The sequence below is a fragment of the Toxorhynchites rutilus genome, chromosome 2 (assembly GCF_029784135.1).
Source record: "Toxorhynchites rutilus septentrionalis strain SRP chromosome 2, ASM2978413v1, whole genome shotgun sequence".
Taxonomy (NCBI): Eukaryota; Metazoa; Arthropoda; class Insecta; order Diptera; family Culicidae; genus Toxorhynchites; species Toxorhynchites rutilus.
Window position 1 is genome coordinate 172,574,193 of NC_073745.1, and position 12,657 is coordinate 172,586,849.

Consider the following 12,657-nt stretch of genomic DNA (forward strand, 5'->3'; position numbering starts at 1 on the left):
CGGTATAGAAATGAAAGACGTAGTCCTACGTCAAAAGTTTGTTCTTTTTACAATCTGCTTTGGTGGCAAATCCAGAACAAGGCAGAATCGAGGGCGTTCGAAATGGTTTTTTTTTTCAAAACCACGAGTACAAAGTTTTCTAAATTGGAACCATTCCATAAAAAAAGGCGCTTTTCAGGGCCATTAAACCTTCCAAAAAAGAGTTTAGGAAATACAGTTCAATGCTTTCTACAACAATATCCAAAATAATAATAAAACACAAATTGATTTTTTCATAATTTGTTTGCCAGGATATGATGAGTATGTGAATTTGGCAGTTGTTCTGAGCTTATTGATTTTCACCAATTCTTAAATTACCTCTAGATTGAAAGTACAGTAATTTTAGTAATAGTAATTTACTTAGCTATTACATCCTTGGTGGCGACGAATCCAGTCCCAACCCTCCCAGTGCCAGTTTAGCTGCCACATCCCGTGGTGACGAAAAGTCCAGTTCCAGCCTTCCCAGTGCCAGCTAGCTACTACATCCGTGGTGGCGATGAGTCCAGTTCCAGCCCTCAAAATACCAACTAGCTACTACAATCGTGGTGGCAACAAGTCCAGTTCCAGCCCTCCCAGTGCCAGCTAACTACTACATCCGTTGTGGCGACGAGTCCAGTTCCAACCCTCCATTGCCAGCTTAGCTACTACATCCGTGGTGGCGACGAATTCAATTCCAGTCCTCCCAGTGCCAGTGCTACATCCGTGATGGCGACGAATCCAGTTCCAGTCCACCAGTGCCAGTTTATTATTTATTTCACTTCGTCTTAGATTTAAACCGTTTACGAAGTCGATCAGGCTCCGACTCCGCAGGAATACATCGATAACTTGCCGAGTTTTGATATTCGTCTACAGCAAATCACCTTCAGCCACGACGATATTTTCAAAGCCCTCTCTTCTGTTGACGCCTCGAAAGGTCCTGGTCCGGATCGAATTCCACCTTCCTTCATTAGGAATTGTGCTGCATCATTGACCATCCCTGTGAAGTTTATTTTCAATCGATCACTTCTTGGCGGCGTCTTCCCTGAGTCATGGAAGCTAGCATCCATAACCCCGATCTTCAAATCTGGAAACATTCACAGCGTGGAAAACTACCGTCCAATCTCGATACTGGACTGTTTGGCGAAAGTCCTGGAAAGACTGCTACACGATAAGCTGTACACGGCAGTCCGATCGTTAATCTCGGAATTTCAGCACGGGTTTATGAAGAAACGCTCCACCATTACCAATCTGATGACCTTCACTAACACTCTGGTTGGTGCCATCGAGAAGCGTCGTCAAGTTGATGCCGTGTATATCGATTTCTCCAAGGCGTTCGACAAAGTTCCGCATGGTCTCGCTATCACAAAACTGAGCCGCCTCGGTCTTCCTTCGTGGATTGTTCGCTGGATAGAATCGTACCTTTCGTCCAGGAAAGCTTTCGTGAAGGTTCACGATGCCACATCGAATGCGTTTCAACTACCGTCCGGGGTTCCTCAGGGTAGTCACCTTGGTCCTCTCATCTTTATACTTTTTTTAAACGATGTATGCGACCACCTAAGCTGCTGCAAGCTCTTGTATGCAGATGACCTAAAACTCTACCGCATTATCAAGACGACGGTTGATTGCCTGGCTCTGCAAGCTGATATTGAACGCTTGTCATCGTGGTGTAAGATGAACGGAATGTTGGCAAACCCAGCCAAATGCAAAATCATCACCTTCAGCCGAAGTCGAACACCGGTCACGTTCGAATATTCGATGAATGAGTCACCGCTTGTGAGAGTATGCTCTATCAAGGACCTTGGGCTACTTTTAGACAGGAAATTGAGATTCAACGAGCACATATCGATGACAGTCACTAAAGCAAACTCCATGCTTGGCTTCCTGAGAAGAAATACAGCGCAATTTGACGACGTACATGCCATGAAGTCACTGTACTGTTCTCTGGTTCGCAGCGTATTAGAGTATGGAGTGCAGATCTGGGCCCCGTATCACAGTGTGCACGTAACACGTATCGAAAAAATCCAGAAACGTTTTATAAGAAGTGCATTACGGCGGCTCCCATGGACAAATCCCGACAATCTACCGCCTTACGAACATCGATGCGCGCTCATCGGACTCCAAACTCTGTCGAGCCGGCGTAGTTTTCTGCAAAGGCTGTTCATCTACGACGTACTAAGCAACAACATCGACTGCGGCAGCATACTGCAAAATATTAATATTCACGTTCCGAACCGCCAACTCCGAAGCACTTCCTTTCTCAGAGTTCAAGGGCACCGTACTACATACGGATATAACAATCCGCTAGATAGATGCTGTAGGCTTTTTAACGATGTGCACGATATTTTTGATTTCAACATAAGTAGACTAGTTTTTAATGATAGAATTAAGAATGTCTAAATAGTCTGTGTGGTCTGTGACCAAAGATGGTAAATAAATAAATAAAAAATAAAAAAAAACGTCTCACAGACTGACAAATCTTAAATACTACCTAATATTCCTAATTCTACGTTTAAAAACATCAAAATACATTAAAATCGAAGTGTTCCCCGAGGCACATTAATTTTGAAGTCCGTGTTAGAGAAACACAGCTCGGTGGGAACAAAAATACCCGCAACTTGCATATATATTTGCAGAGGGGTTTTCCAAAGGTACATCGATTTTGAAGTCTGTGTTGGGGAAACCGTAAATCGGGCCAATCAAAACTTGGCAGTTAGGGCGTTTAGATAACGCTTGACGTTTTACAGTTATTAAATTGTTCATCTCATGAAAAATAATATTTTATTTATCGTGATAGACGCGTAGAAATATTTCCTATCAATTGATGCAAACATCTTTCCGATCTGTTAAGAAATGTTCGAGTTATAAGCATTCGAAATACGGGTAGGGTTAGCACACAAATCGGCAGAATCGTTATGGGAAAAAAGGAAGTTCTTCCAGTTTTCATGAATTTAAACCGTTTAGAGATTAGCGAATTGTAATTTATAGCATATCAAACAAATCTTAGAAAATTTCCGATTCGATTGGATTACAAGTCATGAGAATTCGTTCACAGTGAAAATAGTTATTAACGTTAACTTTATTTCATAAAAACGTGACCGGTTTTCTGATTTGGCACCCTTCCTGAAAAACGTAGTTCTACGTCAAAAAAAAACAGGAAGTGGGTTATATCTATGGTATAACCGCAAGGGTGACGTAGGACTATCGTTGATTTAGAGATCATTTGTTTAAAGTTGAATCTGAATTCATTCTGAATGAATGAATATTTGGGGGACTTCGAAAAACGAGAGTGTTACGTTGGATGCACAAGGTTTTATGCATCCAATATTGGATACGGAAATATTCTACTGATGGGGAAGAATAATCTTCAGAAGCTATTCTGTTAATTGCGATTGATCGAAAAATCACAAAACCAAATGTATTTGGTCACAGTGTTACATGGATAGAAAACATTCAAATAAACTCTTTCACATGAATGTATTTTTAAATTCCCAGAGGAATTGGCAGATTACTTTCAGTAACGATTAGATATTTCCACATTTTCCTCGATACTGGAAGCCCACCAGTGGTTAATGCTAACTCGATAACCATCTGTTAATAGCACTTGATTGAAACATATTTGGTCACAGTGTTACATGCATAGAAAACATTCAAATAAACTCTTTCACATGAATGTATTTTTAAATTCCCAGAGGAACTGGCAGATTATTTTCCGAATCTTTCTCGATGCTGAATGGCATCCAAACGGAAAGAATTCCGCGCGTGTATGTGTGTGTGTGTGTGTGTGTGTGTGTGTGTAGCGGCTGCTTCGAGATCTTCCCGGGGAACAGTTTGTGGCATATCTCTCCTCCTGATGGATTCCCTTCTGGGCTAAGGTGCACAAACAGGCTCTTGGTGACACCGTTCATTCGCGCTTTCATGATAAACGAAGAGCTTCACACAACAGCGACAACATGCTCCAATCGCTGTTCAATTAGAACTGAGTGGATTTCCGAGCGGCGCTCGCTTATATACCGATTGGTGATTTCAATAGCCTGTTTTGAAAGAAATTTTAAGACTATTGAAACAAGTTTTTGGATCAGAAAGTAACAAGTATAGAACGCGTAGACATTTTATCTATCGAATGAAGTGTTTATCATACCATTTCGTTCAGTTGTTTAGGAGCTATTAACGCTCAAAATCTCGGTCTCCGGCGTAACGCTTTCGATTTCGAAACTTTGATTTTACACCCCGGTATAGAAATGAAAGACGTAGTCCTACGTCAAAAATATGTGGAAAGATGAATGATTCAATTCTCTATCTAATGAGCATGATTTTGAAGGTTGTTATTTGAAAAACAATAAATTTATTTCAACTGAAATAATTCATTATTCATTGAATCCAGCCAGACGTTGAACACAAACTTGCACGCAACAAAAACCTTTATCCACTGAACTTTCATCCACTAACTTCACACATAGAGGCGAATGAACTGAAAACTTTAAAGCCTCTTCAAAACTTGCAAGCAAAGCAAGCAACTTCACACAAGTCCCTTAACCTCGAGTAAACCGCGAGTAATCGGTCAAATCCTTCTAACCATAGATCAAGTAATGTAAACAAAACTGAATTAGCGGCTCCACAAAGCTTCTGCGATTGAGTTGTAAGGCTTGTAAACAATTTGGAAAAACAGTGCGGTCCCAGGCGTATGTCTTACAGATTTCTTCCCGGTCCTTAAAATGTTTAATTCAAATGCAGACATCCAGTAAACGAATGTAAAATGTATTCAGCCATTCGAAATAAGAGATTCTTCGACCGTAGGAAGAAGGTGGATAGCATGGAGAGAACTCTACGTAGAATGCAATGGAACAATGGCAGCGAATGAGATAAAGGCATTGCATTTGGCCGGCCGGAAGTGATTTATGATGATCCAAATAACGACGCAGACCTAGCCGAGGATAGTGATGTTTACAAACTGTGCTGTTGAAATCCATTTTCAACCAATTGTTTGTGTCCCATACGAACGTGCAGTGTTTCGAAAAATGTCGCAAAATTTAAATGAAAGTGTTGCTTGTGACTCCGTCTCCGACTCCGTTGATGATTCCGTCATCAAGGAGGCTTCTGCGATTACGGATTTAGAAAGGGTTTTGACGTAGGACTACGTCTTTCATTTCTATACCGGGGTGTAAAATCAAAGTTTCGAAAACGAAAGCGTTACGTCGGAGACCGAGATTTTGAGCGTTAATAGCTCCTAAACAACTGAACGAAATGGTATGATAAACACTTCATTCGAAAGATAAAATGTCTACGCGTTCTATACTTGTTACTTTTGACGTGGGACTACGTCTAACCGGAATATATGGAGGGTAAAATGAAAACCTGAACACAGAACATGCAGGAAAAAATGCAAGATTTCGAATGCCTATAACTCGAACATATCTCACTGGATCGGAAAGATGTTAGCATCAGTTGATAGGGAATATTTCTACGCATCTATCGCAACTAACAAAATGTTATTTTTCATTAGATAAACAATTGAATAACTGTAAAATATTAGGCGGTATCTAAACGCCCTAACTGCCTCGTTTTGATTGGCTCGATTTACGATTTCCCTAACACAGCCATCTAAACCAAGCAGCCTTGGGGGAATCGGCATTGCAAATACATGAAAGTAGGGGGACTTTTGTTCTCAACGAAAAATGTTCCCTAACACAGACTTCAAACCCAAGCAGCGATGGAGAAATCGGCATTGCAAACACATGAAAGTAGGGGGAGCTTTTGTTCCCACCGAAATGTGTTCTGGAGGAAATCGGCATTTCAAATTCATGCAAGTCGGAGGTATTTTTGTTCCGACTGAAATGTGTTTCCCTAACACAGACTTCAAATCCATGGAGCGTGGGGAAATCGGCATTGCGAATTCATACAAGTCGGGGGTATTTCTGTTCCGATTGAAATGTGTTTCCCTAACACAGACTTCAAAACCAATGTTTCTGGGGAAATCGGCTCTGCAAATAAATGCAAACTGCGAGTACTTTTGTCCTCGCTTGCCTTCTGCAGACTGGAATATATCTGTCCTAACACGACCTTCTAAACTTAGGAACCTGGGAAAATCGTGCAGACACTAGAAGCGAATGAACTTTCCAGTTTCAAGCAAATTCGCGATTTGAGAAGTACGTACACTTGAGAGATGTAAAATTTAGAGGGAAATGTAAAATAAAATAATCGTTTGATAGTTCTTCCGTACATATATTTTGTCCTAGGCATCATACCAAACGTAAAAGGTATGACATTAAATTTACTTGTAACGAAGAACATAATCTATCACAATGCATGATTGACCTTACATGGCAATATACAATCTTTTTACTCACAAAGCATTGAATTCAATTGAATTTGGAAACTGTTTCATTCAATCAAGAATTGAAACGAATGATTGCTAACCTAAGGTAGTCCCACGTCAACCTTGCGGTTGTATCATAGATATAACCATCCAAATAAAAAAAAATAATAAATGATCCAAAAACTTGTTTCAATAGTCTTAAAATTGCTTTCAAAACAGGCTATTGAAATCACCAATCGGTATATAAGCGAGCGCCGCTCGGAAATCCACTCAGTTCTAATTGAACAGCGATTGGAGCATGTTGTCGCTGTTGTGGTGAAGCTCTTCGTTTATCATGAAAGCGCGGATGAACGGTGTCACCAAGAGCCTGTTTGTGCACCCTAGGCCAGAAGGGAATCCATCAGGAGGAGAGTGATGCCACAAACGGTTCCCCGGGAAGACATCGCTACACACACATACACGCGCGGAATTCTTTCCGTTTGGATGCCATTCAGCATTGAGAAAGTTCCGGAAAGATCTAATCTTTTCTGGAAAATAATCTGCCAGTTCCTCTGGGAATTTAAAAATACATTCATGTGAAAGAGTTTATTTGAATGTTATCTATCCATGTAACACTGTGACCAAATACATTTGGTTTTGTGATTTTTCAATCAATCGCAATTAACAGGATAGCTTCAGAAGATTATTCTTTCCCATCAGTAGGATATTTCCGTATCCAATATTGTATGCGCCCGCAATCGATTATTGCTCAGTCGCCGAAAGTTCCGAGCTCAGAGAGTTCATTCCCCTCTAGTTTGCCTTCCAAATTGCCATCGTAAACCACACCTTCTCTCGATTCAATCACACACAAAAAGCATACTTAAGCGATATTCTGGTGGTGAGACACATTCATTTTTCGTGAGGACATCGACAAGACAACATCGTTGCCTAACGTGCTGGAGGAGGTGGACGGCGAAGGATCGACACATACACGCGCAGAATTCTTTCCGTTTGGATGCCATTCAGCATCGAGAAAGTTCCGGAAAGATCTAATCATTGCTGGAAAATGATCTGCCAGTTCCTCTGGGAATTTAAAAATACATTCATGTGAAAGAGTTTATTTGAATGTTTTCTATCCATGTAACACTGTGACCAAATATTTTTCAATCAAGTACTATTAACAGGTGGTTATCGAGTTAGTATTAACCACTGGTGGGCTTCCAGTATCGAGGAAAATGTGGAAATATCTAATCGTTACTGAAAATAATCTGCCAGTTCCTCTGGGAATTTAAAAATACATTCATGTGAAAGAGTTTATTTTAATGTTTTCTATCCATGTAACACTGTGACCAAATATTTTTCAATCAAGTACTATTAACAGGTGGTTATCGAGTTAGTATTAACCACTGGTGGGCTTCCAGTATCGAGGAAAATGTGGAAATATCTAATCGTTACTGAAAATAATCTGCCAGTTCCTCTTGGAATTTAAAAATACATTCATGTGAAAGAGTTTATTTTAATGTTTTCTATCCATGTAACACTGTGACCAAATATTTTTCAATCAAGTACTATTAACAGATGGTTATCGAATTAGCATTAACCACTGGTGGGCTTCCAGTATCGAGGAAAATGTGGAAATATCTAATCGTTACTGAAAATAATCTGCTAGTTCCTCTTGGAATTTAAAAATACATTCATGTGAAAAAGTTTATTTTAATGTTTTCTATCCATGTAACACTGTGACCAAATATGTTTCAATCAAGTGCTATTAACAGATAGTTATCGAATTAGCATTAACCACAGGAGGGCTTCCAGTATCGAGGAAAATGTAGAAATATCTAATCGTTACTGAAAATAATCTGCCAGTTCCTCTGGGAATTTAAAAATACATTCATGTGAAAGAATTTATTTGAATGTTTTCTATCCATGTAACACTGTGACCAAATATTTTTCAATCAAGTACTATTAACAGATGGTTATCGAATTAGCATTAACCACTGGTGGGCTTCCAGTATCGAGGAAAATGTGGAAATATCTAATCGTTACTGAAAATAATCTGCTAGTTCCTCTTGGAATTTAAAAATACATTCATGTGAAAAAGTTTATTTTAATGTTTTCTATCCATGTAACACTGTGACCAAATATGTTTCAATCAAGTGCTATTAACAGATAGTTATCGAATTAGCATTAACCACTGGAGGGCTTCCAGTATCGAGGAAAATGTAGAAATATCTAATCGTTACTGAAAATAATCTGCCAGTTCCTCTGGGAATTTAAAAATACATTCATGTGAAAGAATTTATTTGAATGTTTTCTATCCATGTAACACTGTGACCAAATACATTTGGTTTTGAGATTTTTAAATCAATCGCAATTAACAGGATAGCTTCAGAAGATTATTCCTCCCCATCAGTAGGATATTTCCGTATCCAATATTGTATGCGCCCGCAATCGATTATTGCTCAGTCGCCGAAAGTTCCGAGCTCAGAGAGTTCATTCCCCTCTAGTTTGCCTTCCAAACTGCCATCGTAAACCACACCTTCTCTCGATTCAATCACACACAAAAAACATACCTAAGCGATATTCTGGTGGTGAGACAAATTCATTTTCAGGCATTCTTTGTGTGGACACCGACTGGACAACATCGTTGCTGGACGGGCTGGACGGCGAGGGATCGAGTGCCTATCTCAAGGCAAGAGGGTGGAGGTGGTAGCGCTGGAGTAGAGTAGAGTTTTCAAAGGGCCTTTCTCAAGGCTAGAGACGAATGAACTGCAAAAGTTTAAAGTCTCTATAATACAAGACCTTCCTTTTTTGAGACACATTCATTTTTCGTGAGGACATCGACAAGACAACATCGTTGCCTAACGTGCTGGAGGAGGTGGACGGCGAAGGATCGACACATACACGCGCAGAATTCTTTCCGTTTGGATGCCATTCAGCATCGAGAAAGTTCCGGAAAGATCTAATCATTGCTGGAAAATAATCTGCCAGTTCCTCTGGGAATTCAAAAATACATTCATGTGAAAGAGTTTATTTGAATGTTTTCTATCCGTGTAACACTGTGACCAAATATTTTTCAATCAAGTACTATTAACAGGTGGTTATCGAGTTAGTATTAACCACTGGTGGGCTTCCAGTATCGAGGAAAATGTGGAAATATCTAATCGTTGCTGGAAAATAATCTGCCAGTTCCCCTTGGAATTGAAAATTACATTCAAGCGAAAGAGTTTATTTTAATGTTTTCTATCCATAAAATATCCATATAATACATTTGGGTTTGTTATTTGTCAATCAAGTACAGTTAGCAGGTTAGCTTCTGAAAATTATTCTTCAGAACAAGGTTTTTCGTATCCTATATTGGATGCGTTAAACCTTGTGCCTCCAACGCAACGCTCTCGTTTTCGAAGTCCCCCAAATATTCATTTATTCATTCATTCAGAATGGATTTAGATTCAACTTCGAACAAATGATCTCTAAATCAACGATAGTCCTACGTCACCCTTGCGGTTATACCATAGATATATCCCACTTCCTGTTTTTTTTTTCTTTCTTTATTAAAGAGATTTTCAGCCAAAGGCAAATTCATCTCTAAGGAAAATGGAATGAATTTCATATAAAAATGCATCAATATGAAATTTGCTTCAAAAATGTATCAGGGCAAGAGGGGCATATGATAGTGTGCCGAGTTGCCTGCGTAAGTGAGGTACGATAACACCAATAAAGGGTGCATGTGATGCACTCACCGGATGGTGGAACGCAAGGTGGAGGAGTCTCGTAAGCATGACGGCCTCGGCTCGTGCATCGATAGAATACCGGGTTGCCTGCGTATGATAGAACGAACCATAACGGTTGTCCTAGGAACAAAGTTTAAAGCCTCTTAAAAACAAAGAAGGACATGTAAAATCGCATGTAAATTCCGTTTTTTGCGTTACTTTTCTTAAATGGTCAGAATTTCACGATTACATATCTCCATTTTAGTGAGTTTACCACGGCGCCACAGTATGTCAAAAATGTTTGTTAAATTGGAAGGGTTTAACAATAAAAATATATTTTAAAAATATCGAATTTAAAAATATTTAAATTTTTGAGTTAGATTTTTGAGCAGTTTTAACAGTTAACAAATATTATTTTTCCTACATAGTTGATTAGTTTCCCAAAAACTTTGTCAAATATCGTATTTTATTTAAATACGATTTAAAATTGATCATATGATAATAAAAATTGTAATTTTAAGTAGCTTAAATCATATGTACCAAGTTTCAATAAAATATAAGAGGGTAGCATCAAAATTTGCTGTTTTTCTGCTGGTTTGGCGTAGAATTGCTCTCTATGCATGATTGATTTTTACTATAGAAAGTTTAATCCAAATATTGATATTGTTTAAATATATATATTTTCTATTTTTTTTTAAATAATCCAATAGATATCACAACAACCAAAGTAGCATGACAAAGGAAAATGGGCAATAATATTCACTAACAGAGAACACTGCAAATTCCACGTCAAACATTTGTGGTAATGTGATACTTAGTATGCACAAGTTGAACACATACAATTTTTAGTGTGGTTTTCTAAATCGCTTTTCATGATTGCTCAATACATACAATTCTTTAATCATGCTAATCGTTTCTCTTACCATTTGCATTACATGCAATTGAAATTGATGAATTGGAAAATAGTTAGTGGATGAGTTTCAACAAATGTGCATATTGAGACAAATCCGACACCAAAGAATCTTCTGATGATCCACAAATGCTTCTTCTTCACACGACGACGATAAAAAGTTACGTTTCCACTTCGTACGTATGTACTTCGAAAGTGTGATTTATGTCAAGTAAATTTGATACAAACAGCTGTAAGCTACTTCCTTAAAACATTCACTAAACTAGCCTTCTTTGAACAAATAAATCATAATGCCTCGATAACAATTTACTGTTATGACTAAACACAAATAAATATAAAATAAAAAATATATATTTAGAATAGGAATATTGAGAGATATGATGATTGTAGAATGTTCAGCACTTACTTTTATCAACCTCTTCTCGAAAAAACCTATCGAAGACTACAATCGCTTGAAAAGTGCTTGTAAATAAATAAATTCAGTCAACGAATATACAGAACTGCAAATAGGAAAATCAAATAAACTCTGTTGACGGTTAATACGGAATAAGGTGATAATTAAAGTAAACCTTTGCTGACTTTATTCGGGAGCCAATGTGGTGTAGCATTAAAATTCATTGACGTAGAACTTAATGCCATGTTTTTTGGAAAATGAAGGTCAAATTCTGAAAATTAAACTACGCAATGAGAATTTTTCGACGAGTAACCGAGTTCACTATATTCAACTCATGTATATATATTATATACATTGCAGATTTGTTCTTTATCGCAAAATATTAAACCCGCAGTTTTTCATTTTTTCAATAGGGTGCCAATTTCCATTTTAGAGTGGTTCGAAAAATCCATTTTTTCGCCTGTTTCCCAAAAATTATCTTTTTTGAAAATTCATAACTTTTGAACCACTGGACCAATTTAAATCGATTTACATATAATTTTTTTTTTTGAGAAGATTTTGCTTTTATAATAATTGATTGTATTTGTTTTTTGTTGTATTCATGACTTTGAACTAGAGGGCGCTATAGTTTTTGACGTAGGACTACGTCTTTTATTTCTGTACCGAAGCCAATCTGAAGCCAATTAGTTTTTTTTTTGAGAAGATTTTGCTTTTATAATAATTGATTGTATTTGTTTTTTGTTGTATTCATGACTTTGAACTAGTTTTTAACGTAGGACTACGTCTATTATTTCTGTACCGGGTTGTAAGTTCAAAGTTTCGAAAACGAGAGAGTGACGCTGGTTTCAAGGTTTTGAACGTTAATACCTCTTCTCCAGCATTATGGTCTTCTTTTCCAATTCCATTTCTCTTCTGCAGTTGAACCGAACGAATAGGTATAAAACATGACGCTTCCTTTGCTTTCGTTCAGTTCTACCTCTACTCTACTCTCTACTCTCTACTCTCGTACAGTGAGAACTGGTTTCATTGGGACCAAGCAGACAGCTCGTAAATCTACCGGTGGTAAGGCACCACGAAAGTAGCTTGAAAAAGCGATGTGAAGAAGCCACATCTCTACCGACCGGGAACCGTCACTTTGCGTGAAATTCGTCGCTATCAGAAATCGACCGAATTGCGGATCCGCCAACTACCTTTGCAGCGTTTGGTTCGTGAAATTGCCCAGGACTTCCGCCGCCATGGCATTGCAGGAGGCAAGCGAGACATATTTAGTCGGCCTATTCGAAGATACCAATTCGTGTGCTATGCCACGCAAAACGCGTCACATCATGCC

The 12,657-nt window shown here is 38.4% G+C and overlaps 1 protein-coding gene across 4 annotated transcripts in view; it reads right to left on the minus strand.

Moving 5' to 3' along the window:
* LOC129771922 (organic cation transporter protein) overlaps positions 1–11,465 on the minus strand; it is a 422,831-nt gene extending 411,366 nt beyond the window's left edge. For 2 of the 4 annotated variants that reach the window (XM_055776069.1, XM_055776066.1), the window contains exon 1: positions 11,340–11,465. The gene's annotated coding sequence lies outside the window, so the exon portion shown is untranslated. Of the gene's footprint in view, positions 1–10,946; positions 11,012–11,339 lie in introns of those variants that run through there. The other 2 variants (XM_055776067.1, XM_055776068.1) reach the window with 2 other exon arrangements.
* Positions 11,466–12,657: the final 1,192 nt, after the last annotated feature.